At 39.3% G+C, this 14,876-nt stretch overlaps 1 protein-coding gene across 9 annotated transcripts in view; it reads left to right on the top strand.

Moving 5' to 3' along the window:
* Nucleotides 1–14,876, top strand: part of LOC139381196 (calcium/calmodulin-dependent protein kinase type II subunit gamma-like) — a 135,212-nt gene that overhangs the window by 10,060 nt on the left and 110,276 nt on the right. The window lies entirely within an intron of this gene.

Genomic DNA, 14,876 nt, shown 5'->3' with positions numbered 1-14,876 from the left:
AACTGGCCGTGATTGGGAGTCACATAGGGCGGTGCACAATTGACCCAGTGTGTTTTGGCTGGTTTAGGCTGTCATTGTAAATAAGAATTTGTTCTTAACTTATTTACCAAGTGAAATAAAGGTAAAAACCTTAGTTACCCTTGATAGTAAGTACTGTAGTATAGGCCGTGGAGAATTTTGGTGTGATTTATTACCAAACGGTTAAATAATGCGGTTTAAGTGGCTGCTGTGCTGTTTGGATGGCTCAGTTCATATGGCCATCTAACAGTGCAGAAGAGCGTGTTTCTTGGCCTGTAGTCTGCTGTGACCTGAACTAACACTACTTCTACTCTAAATTAGCACAGTTGTAAAAATGAAAGGTCAAATACACAGCATTTAAACAGTCAGCAATAATCTAATGACTTCAGGGCTTGTGTGAAGGTAGGATAAATATAAGCCTTCCAAAACCACAAGACCCACAAATAATGTAATTATTTCATCAAAATAGTTAAACCTGCTTTTTTTGCAATAATCACTGATCTGGCGTTCAAGTCTGTCTATGAAAATGCCATTTTTGTTACAAATGTAACTAGAACCTAAGGCACATTCACTAATAATGACTAACTTCTTGTAGCAGGCATTATAGAACATGAACACCGGTCTCATCAACAGTCTCTCAAACCCATGTGCTAGTGATTAGCCAGTTAATCTTTACATTTCAAGTTTAGACAACTTGGATGTATTTGCTAGCTAACAGGGTTGAACAGTGGAATTGTTATGAACACACCCTTCTGTTCATCTGCAACTGTTTAAACAGCATGCAAGCCTGTTCACTTTGTTCAGATGTTGAAATCAAGTGCCCTACCTTATTTCTGAAACCGCTTGCCAGAGAGGAAGATGTGATCTCTCAACTTTGTTGGTATGAGAGGCAGGGGGAGGGGCATGGTGTGTGTGTGTGTAAAACATTGAGTAAGAGGCGAAGCGCTAATATCTGTCCAAAATAAGGCCAATGAGTTTCTATGGGCTTATTTTGGACCTAAACATGTCGCCTGCATTCCCCCTTTGGGGCGACTCCCATTGTTAGGGTGGAGTACGTCTTGTCATGATATACAGATCTCTGGTGTAAATGGAAGGGTGCACAGAGGAGCGAAGGAGACGGGACGAAAAATACAACATGAGAACAAGCAGAATATTGCGCAAAAACATACATTGAAATGAATTTGATATATCGCCCAGCTCTACTCCCAATGGACAGGATTATGCTGGCTAGCATTATGTGCTGCTGCTGGACAACCTGCTGGTTTATTGTTGCCACCGACAAGAGCCACTAAATAGTTGAGTGAAGGACAGTTTACATTGCTTCTCTAAATGTTTGTTTATATTCTCCTTTATATGTCTGTTTATATCCTCGTGTGACTGTATAACACACACACCCTTCTCTGGAGCTCCTCTGAGTAAATGTTGATGCACCTTTAGTTGTAATTCTCTACTTGTACTCCTGTCTCTCTCACTGACAGCTGCAGTATTTCTTAAGAGGACGTCTGAGCGGCCAGCCTGGCCCTCATGTGTGCTCAAGGTAAATGTAGGCACTTTAATGTCTTGGCAAGTGACCCTAGGTACCACACATGCACAGGCACACAGAGCCTTGCCCGTGGCCCAGTTTTGGAATGGCCCTGTCCTTCCCCAAGGCTGCCTCCTGTCTCTCTGCTCTGTTTATGGTAGCCAGAGAATCAACTGTGCGGTCACATAAACTCAGTTAAAGTATAACATCCACAGCAAGGTCCCCTCTTCAGTGGCAGACGGTTAGCAAATGCAGCTTAGTTCACCTCAGACAAAAGTCGAACATAAAACCAAACCCTTCATTTAAAAGAGGTTGATTAGATGGCGGTGAATAAGAAGTTGTTGGCTGTCAGGAACAGGTTGACCACAGGTTTGCTCTTAGCTCTGCCTGTCTGTTAGCGCTAGTGATGCTAGCCTCTCTGCTCACTGAGCATACCTAATGGGGTTTGTCCTCACATTGGCTTCTAATGTTGTACGTGTGCAAGTGTAGTTGGAGATGATCTATTGTCAAGACTTAAAAGGCTCCTCCAGTGAGCTGTCAATCACCATCCAGCCTGACATCATACAACACATCAAACAGGCAGAGTAGGGTCACTCAGGGATAATGAATGGTGATTAGGCTGATCATGACCATTAATCATGGTATGTTGGCAAAAACCTGTATCGTACATATGTGTCTTGACACTACACCATAATCACGTTTGGCATGTTAACCCTAGAGGGGTTGCTACAGTACACTGTTACTGGGAACAAAATATTGGATATTGTCAAACTATGCTGAATCTCTGTTGTGTGTTAAGTCATAACCCTCTATTTAATCAGTAGGAAGAGGGTTTAATTTAGTAACCACCACACTGGCCCTAGTGCACCTCAGTTCACCCTTGCCCTCAAACTGGACTCTCCTAACTGGCTGGACGAGGCTGTGCAATACCATTCTTCTAACCCATAACAGCAGCCTATTTACTCTGTGCTTTGTAGGATGTTTGTGACGTTTGTTTGTGTACTTACCTATCTGTGCTAGTGGCCTCATTCCGCCCCACTAATTGTGCACACCCTGTTGACAAGGTTGTGTCTCACTTGGTTGCCCGTGGCGTAAGCGGTGCTGCGTACATCAAACCAGCTAGTGAACGTAGCATAGCTGTTTCTGAAGGGAGGTTGAAAGGGAGAGGAGGTGAGGAGTGCATGCTTGACAGTGTAATCCTCCATACTAGCTTCAGCTGTCTCTCTCTCTGGTAGCAATGTTTGCCAACCATGCACACACTCACACATACAATACACACGTATGCCAACAGGCACCAACACATACCTGTACATATCCATATTAATAATTTTCAGTACATATCATATACAGGTAACTGCCAAAATAAAGGAAACACCAATGTAAAGTGTCTTAATAGGGCGTTGGGCCACCACGAGCCAGAACAGCTTCAATGCACCTTGGTGTAGATTTTGCAAGTGTCTGGAACTCTAGAGTAACTATTGGAGGGATGCGAGAAATTCCATAATTAGTTTTTGTTGTTGATGGGAGTGGAAAACGTGGTCTCAGGTGCTGCTTCAGAATCTTCCATAAGTGTTCTATTGGGTTGAGATCTGGTGACTGAGATGGCCATGGCATCGTTTTCATGCCCATCAAAGCATTGTGACCACTCGTGCACTGTGGATGCCCAAGTAGAAAAAATATTATATTTAAATCTACATTTGAGCTACAGTTGAACATTTTAAAATACATTTAATGCATTTAATATCAATTTTATTTATATTTGATTAGTATAGTATATTAAATACATAAAACATGATCTAATTAGGTACACTTTTTTGTACTTAAGTATGATCTTAGTATATTAGCTAAAGAGCAAAACAAATATCTTAAGTACATTTTAAGTATATTTCTCATAAATTAGAATTACAATTCCTGTATTTTCTTTACAAAAAAAAATATTTATAGAGTGATTCAAGTATACCTTCACAAACATACTTCTACTAATTAACCACATTAGCTATTGTAATTAGCCATGTAAAGGTCACCTTGATTGACCAAGGCATTATCTCAGCCAATGTTAACATGCCATTTACAAAGCAGTTGTGACTAGAACAGCAATTTACAAGCAACACTTTTCAGAATTGTGCACTATTGGGATTTCACACTTTAGTTGTTCACATTACGGTAATAAATTAACATTTCAATAACATGTGTAATGTGTAATTAAAGGTACAACATTATTCAATTTGAAAATGTACATCAAAACATTTGAATAAGCTAAATATGAGGAACAATATCATATTATAAATCATAACTTCAACTGCAGAAAAGGATGCTGGGGAATATGCACATTTTTTTGCACATGCATTTTTGAAAGTATACTTTATATATATTTTGTGGACATTTAAGTTATATATACTTTTTTGAAAGTATACTTAAGTATATTTTCTAGAGATATGAACAAGTATACTCTCAGGAAGCATGTTCCTCAGCTGTGCAATAAACAATCATTATCAACTTTTTCTGCACTCTTCTGAAAAGTAATTCAGAAAGTACTAAACAAATTACTAGCACTAACACTACAATGCCTTGCAAACGAATTGATACCCTCTGGATTTATTCACTGTTTGTTTTTACAAAGTGGGATTAAAAGGGATTTTATTATAATTTTTTTGTCTACAATCTACACAAAATACTCTAATGTCAAAGTGGAAGATTTAAAAAAAAAACATTTGTTGAAAAGATTTATATAAATTAAACAACTAAAATATAGTCGTTGCATAAGTTTTCATCTCCCTGAGTCCATACATACTAGATACACCTTTGGCTGCGATTACAGTGGTGAATCTTCTTGGGTAAGACTAAGAACTTTACACACCTAGATTGTGCATGATTAGTACTTTATTCTTTTCACAATTCTTCAAGATCTGTCAAGATGTTGGTGCTCAAGCAGATTTAAGTCAAAACTGTAACTTGGCCACTCAGGAACATTTACTATCTTCTTGGTAAGAAACTCCAGTGTTAGCAGTTGATATTCATCTTCAATAACACAGACCCCAAGGCATAACAGGGGGAGAAAAATAGGTTTATTCAAAGTGGACAAATCATAGATGTCATGCTGAGAGGTAGTTCATTCTCCCCTGTTCTCAGTGATTCTCTCCACAGAACAAAGAGACAGGATGTAGTTTTATCCCCCCAAACTAGCCTGTGGGTGACCAATTAGAATTCCTGGCAATAGAATTGGGCCAATGGCCAGATAACAAGTATCCCATTTCAGGCTCAACGTATAGACAATTTGGACCAATGAGAACTTGCCATGTAGCTATGAGTCCCGGATTGAAATTGTCTCTGACCCCTGAATCATTAATTCCCTATTACAGAAAAACACTATTTCCATTGATTGTTAATTTCCTCATGACCTCTAGTCCTCTGCGTTGTGTATTTATCTTCAAAATATTATTACACTTCCCCCTAGACCATTTAAAAAATATAAAACATGAAAAAATCGACAGTATAAAATACATTAGCAGTAAGCATAAAATAATTTACATGAAACACCTTACATTTCTATAAAACACAATGGTCATATTCTACTTGCAATAAGAAATAGATTTAAAGGAAAGTTATAGAAAATAAGTGTTAACAGGTGTAGTTATGTCCCTTACGATTCCTACCACACCCTGTATTAGGAGGAAACTCACAAAATAAATCATTGTTATTCACCAAGTCCTTTAAAAGTGACCAGCTCTTCCACACTGGTGTCAGTCCCACATAGATAATAACTGTTAGAAATTATGTTCTGACAATCTGCTGGTAGTGAGGAATTCTTCTTCCGTTCCACTGGTTGATAAGGACTTCTCTAATGAACACTTCACCGGTGATCTTGTATCGTTTCAGGTACAGTCCTTGGGATATTGCTTCAGCTTCTGAAGGTAGCTGATCATCTTACTATGCTTCTTCACCTGAGATCGGCCCCCGATTGCTAATCAATCAGTTCTTTATTCTCCAGGCTCCGCTTTGACATCAAAATGGACAACCTTGCAATGAGTAACATGTATCCATTATGATTTTCCCTTGACTTTCACTGCTGAGCTCATTATGAGCAAAACTTGATAAGGACCTGCCCATTTTGGCCTTCCTTCCCATCACCCACTGTCCTGACACTACGTCATGTCCCCCCTCAGGAGTTATTCCCCACGCCTCTTTTACTTGTCTGTCTGCTTCCCCTACTGCATTAGAAAGTTGTATGCAATAGTTAAGCATTGTGTCACTCATAAAGTGAACATCTGCTTTTCTCAAATCTAACGTGTCTGGTCGTGACATGGGTCGACCTGTGATGACCTCAAATGGACTCAAGCCTGGGGTTTTATGTGTTGCCCGTATACTACATAACACCGTAGGCAATGCATCCTGCCATGCTATCCCTTCTTGATGCATCTTTGAAAGTCTCTCTCTCACCACACGATTTGTGCATTCATTTTCAAAATTGAACTTGTCCAGGTAACTGGAGAGCATTCAGTAGAGCCATCACCTCTGGTCCATTCTTCACAGGAGCTCCCAGTGATGTCATTAATCCTCTGTTTTACCATGTTTGTCCAAAATCATGGGTAAAACCAAAAGCATACCTTGAGTCTGTGTTAGCTGATATTAGCTGTTTCCTTCAGCCACCAATTCCGCCACCTGTGCTGATGTTCCTGCAGGTAACGTGCCTGTCACTATCACATTGTCCATTGTAGTAACTGCCCAGCCTGCCTTCCTCACACCCTCCTCCACAATGCTTGAACCGTCTGTGTAGAAGATAAACTCAGGGTTTTCCAACGGATGGCTCTTAGTAAACCCATCAGAGAGCTGATCCAAAACCAACTCACAACAGTCGATGTTCAAGTAATGTGGTATCTGGAGGAAGCATCAGAGTAGCTGGATTACATGGTGTGCCATGTTGTGTGATCATGTTAGGAGCCTCCAACACAGTCGGCCATTTGTTCCAACGAGCAGCTGTGACATGTGCAGCTCGATTCATTGTCAAAATAGTATGGACAGCATGTCGGCAGAATGTGTCTTTTTAACTGTACACATGCCCCATAGATCTTTAATCACTACTTTAGTAGCGGCAATAGCTTCCTTGCTAATGGGATATTGTTTTGTTCAAGGTGGGGCAACACCTGTCAAGCACACTGGTTCCATATCCTAAGTTCCACACTCATTTTTCTTTGTAGTGCAAATAGGATGGTTCTGAACTGTAGATCCCTGCAGTTGTCTAATTTGCCATGTCACCTTTCCTTCAGAGATGTTCAGTGTAGAGACAAGTTGCATAATAACAGCAAGGCCTAAATTAGGTTGTTCAAATGAGCCTATCCACACCCCTGCATCAATCTTCATTGGACCAATAGAAATTGATAAATGTTTGGTCTGTTTCATGTCTGTCTTCCCCCACACTCCTGTTGCTCTCATTTTCTTGCCCATGTACTGAGGACATTTATGTTTTGCATAAGATATGGGCAATACAGTGACTTCAGCACCCGTATCACCTAAACAATCTACTGCAAAGTTGTTAACCATCATGTTCACATATATTCCATCTGATTTCATATGTACGAGGGAGTCTATTAGTTTCCCTCCACAGCATCCAGCAAACTCTGCTGTTGAGCCGGAGAGAGCTTCTTACATTTCTGCATCAGAATTGTGTCGTTGGGGCTGTTGGCTTGTTTTCATTTTCCCATAGACAGACCTTCTCCTGTTTATTCCTCATAAGGACACATTTTCTTTTCCGACAGTCTCCTTGCCACAGTGACCAAAAATCCCGCAATAATGACATACACCAGGTTTCTCTTCTGCTGAACGGATAATGTTGTTGGTTTCACTGGGAAACCTGCACAACTCTGATAACAAGCGGTTTATTGTTTTGATTGATGTCTCTGTCCAGTCGTGACAGCCTGTCGATGATGTCTCCATAGATTGTCTCTACCAGTCAGTAGTTGTGGAAACAAACATTTTTCACAAATAATCCTGTATGGATTGCATCAACTGATGGGTGATTGCCCCATTTTTGGAGGAATTGAGTGCATCTTCATCTTCCGTGTCGGGTAACCCACTGTGTCTAACCACCTCTGCTCTAAACCTTTCTTCAAATTCAACAAACGGTTATTTTGGTTTTTGAACACATTTGGTTATCTCTCCCCAATTGATGGTTGCATTGGTCAGACCCTTAAACTTCTTAGGGCTGCAATCCCGTTAACGGGATCGATATGACAACAGCCAGTAAAAGTGCAGGGCACCAAATTCAAAACAACATAAATCTCATAATTAAAATTCCTCAAGCATACAAGTATCTTATACCATTTTAAAGGTAATCTTGTTCTTAATCCCACCAAAGTGTTCTATTTCAAATAGGCTTTACAGCGAAAGCACCACAAACGATTATGTTAGGTCAGAGCCAAGCCACAGAAAAACACATTCCTTTTTCCAGCCAAAGAGAGGAGTCACAAAAAGCACAAATGGAAATAAAATGAATCACTAACCTTTGATGATCTTCATCAGATGACACTCATAGGACTTCATGTTACACAATACATGCATGTTTTGTTCGGTAAAGTTCATATTTATATCAAAAATTCTCAGTATACATTGGGCGTGTTATGTTCAGTAGTTCCAAAAACATCCGGTGAATTTGCAGAGAGCTACATCAGTTTACAGAAATACTCATTATAAATGTTGATGAAAATACAAGTGTTAGACATGGAAATATAGATAAACTTCTCCTTAATGCAACCACTGTGTCAGATTTAAAAAAAACTTTACGGAAAAAGCAAACCATGCAATAATCTGAGAACGGAGCTCAGAAAACAAATAAATATATCCGCCATGTTGGAGTCAACAGAAATCAGAAATAACATTAGAAATATTAACTTACTTTTGATGATCTTCATCAGAATGCACTCCCAGGAATCCCAGTTCCACATTAAATGTTTGAGTTGTTCGATAATGTCCATCATTTATGTCCAAATAGCTACTTTTGTTAGCGCGTTTGGTAAACAAATCCAAAGTCACGAAGCGCGTTCACTAGTTGCAGACAAAATTTCAAAAAGTTCCGTTACTGTCCGTAGAAACATGTCAAACAATGTATGGAATCAATCTTTAGGATGTATTTAACCTAAAACTTCAACAATATTCCAACCGGAGAATTCCTTTGTCTTCAGAAAAGCAAAGGAGTGCGAGCTACCTCTCATGTGAAATGCGCGTGACCAGCGCGTGACTGCTGGCAGACCTCTGACTCAATCTTCTCTCATTCTCTCCCCCTTCACAGTAGAATCCTCAAACATGTTTCTAAAGACGGTTGACATCTAGTGTAAGCCTTAGGAAGTACAACATAACCAAATATCCCACTGTGTATTCAATAGGGGCTGAGTTGAAAATCGACCAACCTCAGATTTCCCACTTCCTGTTTGGATTTCTTCTCAGGTTTTTGCTTGCCATATGAGTTCTGTTATACTCACAGACATCATTCAAACAGTTTTAGAAACTTCAGAGTGTTTCTATCCAATACTAATAATAATATGCATATATTAGCAACTGGGACTTAGGATCAGGCAGTTTACTCTGGGCACCTCTGATCTTTCATGTCGGGGTAACCCACTGTGTCTAACCACCTCTGCTCTAAACCTTTCTTCAAATTCAACAAACTGTTATTTTGGTTTTTGAACACATTTGGTTATCTCTCCCCAATTGGTGGTTGCATTGGTCAGGCCCTTAAGGGAAACATGTATGGCTCTCCATCCATCGGCCACATCTTGCTCTTCACCAACCCCACAGCTCTATAAACATTTTCTTCAAGTACACCATGTTCACGGTTGTTCAAAACAAACGCTAATAACTGTAACCCATCATAAGGATGTAGATTGTAGAGTTTTTTTATAATGCTTCAAATGGCCCCATGTCTTCATACCCATGTCTTGTGGATGCCCCAGAGCCTTTCACCAAGAACCCTCAAACTCTCTTCGTCTCTCTGCAATGTCTTATCACGGTTATCAAGAAATAATTTACCCTCCCTTTTTCTGATTTCAACTAATACAGTTAAAGACCATCGTGTTTTTGTCAACGAGTTAGACATTCTCTGTTTTTCCCCCCAAGCTTTTTGTATATCAGACAGATTCCATAGTCCATCTTTGTCAAAAATGACAGAATATTTATTTATCTCTTGCCTACACTTCTCTACTTTGAAATGGTTCTTCATATCACTAGACAGTGAATTCAAAATCTTTTTTATGTTCACATCCAGAGGAGCTGTTCCGCCCTTTTCTAGAGTGGTTTTCTCACTTAACAATGGCATTACATTAACTTCAAAGGTTGTATAATATATATCTTTATGTTTATATATTTATTTAACTCCAATATACAGTGCCTTGCGAAAGTATTTGGCCCCCTTGAACTTTGCGACCTTTTGCCACATTTCAGGCTTCAAACATAAAGATATAAAACTGTATTTTTTTGTGAAGAATCAACAACAAGTGGGACACAATCATGAAGTGGAACGACATTTATTGGATATTTCAAACTTTTTTAACAAATCAAAAACTGAAAAATTGGGCGTGCAAAATTATTCAGCCCCTTTACTTTGAGTGCAGCAAACTCTCTCCAGAAGTTCAGTGAGAATCTCTGAATGATCCAATGTTGACCTAAATGACTAATGATGATAAATACAATCCACCTGTGTGTAATCAAGTCTCCGTATAAATGCACCTGCACTGTGATAGTCTCAGAGGTCCGTTAAAAGCGCAGAGAGCATCATGAAGAACAAGGAACACACCAGGCAGGTCCGAGATACTGTTGTGAAGAAGTTTAAAGCCGGATTTGGATACAAAAAGATTTCCCAAGCTTTAAACATCCCAAGGAGCACTGTGCAAGCGATAATATTGAAATGGAAGGAGTATCAGACCACTGCAAATCTACCAAGACCTGAGGAGAAGGAGAAGACTGATCAGAGATGCAGCCAAGAGGCCCATGATCACTCTGGATGAACTGCAGAGATCTACAGCTGAGGTGGGAGACTCTGTCCATAGGACAACAATCAGTCGTATATTGCACAAATCTGGCCTTTATGGAAGAGTGGCAAGAAGAAAGCCATTTCTTAAAGATATCCATAAAAAGTGTTGTTTAAAGTTTGCCACAAGCCACCTGGGAGACACACCAAACATGTGGAAGAAGGTGCTCTGGTCAGATGAAACCAAAATTGAACTTTTTGGCAACAATGCAAAACGTTATGTTTGGCGTAAAAGCAAAAGACCTGAGACTGGGACGGAGATTTGTCTTCCAACAAGACAATGATCCAAAATCTACAATGGAATGGTTCAAAAATAAACATATCCAGGTGTTAGAATGGCCAAGTCAAAGTCCAGACCTGAATCCAATCGAGAATCTGTGGAAAGAACTGAAAACTGCTGTTCACAAATGCTCTCCATCCAACCTCACTGAGCTCGAGCTGTTTTGCAAGGAGGAATGGGAAAAAATGTCAGTCTCTCGATGTGCAAAACTGATAGAGACATACCCCAAGCGACTTACAGCTGTAATCGCAGCAAAAGGTGGCGCTACAAAGTATTAACTTAAGGGGGCTGAATAATTTTGCATGCCCAATATTTCAGTTTTTGATTTGTTAAAAAAGTTTGAAATATCCAATAAATGTCGTTCCACTTCATGATTGTGTCCCACTTGTTGTTGATTCTTCACAAAAAAATACAGTTTTATATCTTTATGTTTGAAGCCTGAAATGTGGCAAAAGTTCGCAAAGTTCAAGGGGGCCGAATACTTTCGCAAGGCACTGTATATGTATACCCCCTTTTGAGGACTATGACCTCTATAACCGTATCTTCTAGAATACAAGTCGTTTCTGTAGGGCCGGGTTACCCATAAAACTTGTGTTCACTTCAAAAGCTTGTTGAATGGTCACAAGGCTTACATTACCCACATGTGTAAAAATGGCTACTCAACTAGCAATTCACTTCCATGCAACAAGAAGGTTTCCCACCCTTAATCAATTATGGCTTATTTAACTGCTAGGGCTTTAACAAAAAGGACTAAAAGCTTTAATAGAGGACTTGAGCCCCTATGATAGAGATTGAACAAACCTGTAACAGAGGACTCAAACCCCTAACAGAGCAAACAACGGACTAAACTCTGTAACAGAACGAAGGACTCGAACCGTATACATCACAGATACGTATCACTCATTGCATGCACTAATTTTAACCTGATTTGGTTATTTTAAATGATATCGGTCTAGACTCACCCAGCAATATGTTATCAGTCAATCAGGAGATCAAGAGTTGACTCCCATGGGTTGTGCTCAGCCATCTCTCTCTCTTTTCCCTGGATCAACACACAGTTGATGAGTTTTTCCTTGTTGTTGTTCAAGACCAATTCATCCGGGTCACGGCACCAAGTGTTAGCAGTTGATGTTACTCTTCAATAACACAGACCCCAAGGAAAATCAGGTGGAGAATAATAAGTTCATTAATAGAGGACAAATCATAAATGTTATGTTGAGAGGTAGATGTTCATTCCCCCCTGTCCTCAGTGGGGGCCATTTCAGGCTCACTGTATAGACAATTTGGACCAATGAGAACATGCCATATAGCTATGAGTCCTGTACTGAAATTCCTCCTATGTCTCTGATCCATGAATCATTAATTCCCTATTACAGAAAAACAACTATTTCCATTGATCGTTAATTCCCTCTTGACCTCTGGTCTGTGTTGTGTATTTATCTTCAAAATATTCTTACACCAGTGTAGATTTGGCCTTGGTTATTGTCCTGCTGAATGGTGAATTCCTCTCCCCATGTCTGTTGTAAAGCAGACTGAACCAGGTTTTCCTCTAGGATTTTGCCTATGCTTAGCTCCATCCCATTTATTTTTATCCGGAAAAACTCCCCAGTTAACATAAGGCTTTGCATTTAGGCCCCTTTGTTTTGCTGTATTACTTTAGTGCCTTGTTGCATACAAGATTAATGTTTTGGAATATTCTTATTCTGTATATTTGAATTATTATTTTCAGTCTTTCATTTAAATCATGATTGTGGAGTCACTACAATGTTGTTGATCCATCTTCAGTTTTCTCCCATCATAGACATTGAACTCACCATTGGCCTCATGGTAACATCCCTGAGCAGTTTCATTCCTGTCCTGCTCAGTTCAGAAGGCCGACTGTATCTTTGTGTCTGGGTGGTTTAATACATAATGCACAGCATAATTATTAACTTGATTATTAACTTAACTTACCAATAACTGCCCTTTTATGGGGCTTTCGAAAGGCTCCCTGGTCTTTGTAGTTGAATCTGTGCTTGAAATTCAATACTTGACTGAGGGACCTTACATACCTTATATGGATGCGGGACAGGGGAAGGGTTAGTCATACAAAAATCATGTCAACCCATATTATTTAACACATGTAACATAGTCTGTGATTTGTTAAGCCAAATTTTACTCCTGAATTCATTTCAGGCTTGTCTAAACAAAGCAACTGAATACTTTTTAGAGTTCATTGTTGACAACAAATGACTATTAAATACATATTAATCCCACTTTTTAACATAATAAAATGGGAAGAAATCCAAGGGGTATGAATACTTTTGCAAGGCACTGTATACTTATAGTGTACTTGATCACTCACAAGCAGTTGTCCCCCCAAAAAATCTGTGTTTCAATTTAAAAACAACTCCGTGTATTTTGAATTAATATAATAAAGTACAATTAATGTGTTGAAATTGAAGTACATATTTAATAAATGTGTTTAAGTTTAATGATAGTGAACATATACTTAAATAATGAAACAATATTAATTAAGTACACTTTTAGTTAGTATATTGAAGAATGATGATAGTATATTTATAGTATACTTAAGATATACTTCAAATACGAGATGTAGTTTAAAGTATATTATTCAATTTTTTTTGTATATTGAAGTATTCTTAAGTATACTTGTAATATATTAGAATATATACAGTGGGGCAAAAAAGTATTTAGTCAGCCACCAATTGTGCATGTTCTCCCACTTAAAAAGATGAGGCCTGTAATTTTACGCCGCCAGGGACTCAAATCCTGCAGTGCCAGACGTGTCCCCCTGCTTAAGCCAGTACATGTCCAGGCCCGTCTGAAGTTTGCTAGAGAGCATTTGGATGATCCAGAAGAAGATTGGGAGAATGTCATATGGTCAGATGAAACCAAAATATAACTTTTTGGTGTAAACTCAACTCGTCGTGTTTGGAGGACAAAGAATGCTGAGTTGGATACAAAGAACACCATACCTACTGTGAAGCATGGGGGTGGAAACATTATGCTTTGGGGCTGTTTTTCTGCAAAGGGACCAGGACGACTGATCCGTGTAAAGGAAAGAATGAATGGGGCCATGTATCGTGAGATTTTGAGTGAAAACCTCCTTCCATCAGCAAGGGCATTAGGGTATATAACAAAGTATTGAGATAAACTTTTGTTATTGACCAAATACTTATTTTCCACCATAATTTGCAAATAAATTCATTAAAAATCCTACAATGTGATTTTCTGGATTTTTTTTCTCATTTTGTCTGTCATAGTTGAAGTGTACCTATGATGAAAATTACAGGCCTCTCATCTTTTTAAGTGGGAGAACTTGCACAATTGGTGGCTGACTAAATACTTTTTTGCCCCACTGTATATGTTTTGCTTGGGTGGGGGCACTGTCATCCTATGTCAGCCAAAATAATGGGCAACTGGGCCTGGCTAGCATTTATATACATGACCCTAATCATGAAGGGATGTTAAAGGTCAACTGTCACTTAGAACCAACTTCTCTGGTTTTAAACGGCTTATGTGGCACCGATGTCAAAATTATAGTGTCAAAATTGTGTAAATATGATAATTTTGGTCATAAAGTCATTCTTGTTCAAAACTGAGTTTTGTAAGTGAGTTCATCCAGATTTAGGCTGGAGTATGGATTACGATCATCCCCACTTGCCTAGTGGTACTAGCATGAGAGAAGCAGCTGTGCTTATCGCACTCTATCAGCTGCACGCACTCTATCCAATCATAGGTCCCATAACTTTTAGACAGACCTGCCCATTACACAGCGCCTCAGACTTGTTTACATAAAAGAACATGTTGCCAATGTTATGTTGAACTAACCCTTGGCCCTAAGCCCCTTATGGAGTGGCCACTTGCTGATGTGTTTGGTAGTGTCACTCACTCAAGCCTGCCACTTCATTGGGCAACTTGAGAATTGAGATGATCAAAGAGCACTTGTATCCCAACTGCAACTTGTCAATATTCCAAAACCCGTTAGCAAGCATCTTGTGTCTCCCCACGACCTGTTTTGTAACATGATTCCCTAT

Source organism: Oncorhynchus clarkii, chromosome 23 (assembly GCF_045791955.1).
Source record: "Oncorhynchus clarkii lewisi isolate Uvic-CL-2024 chromosome 23, UVic_Ocla_1.0, whole genome shotgun sequence".
Lineage (NCBI taxonomy): Eukaryota > Metazoa > Chordata > Actinopteri > Salmoniformes > Salmonidae > Oncorhynchus > Oncorhynchus clarkii.
Note: the sequence above shows the minus strand (reverse complement) of the source record. Positions and strands in the feature narration are given on the sequence as shown.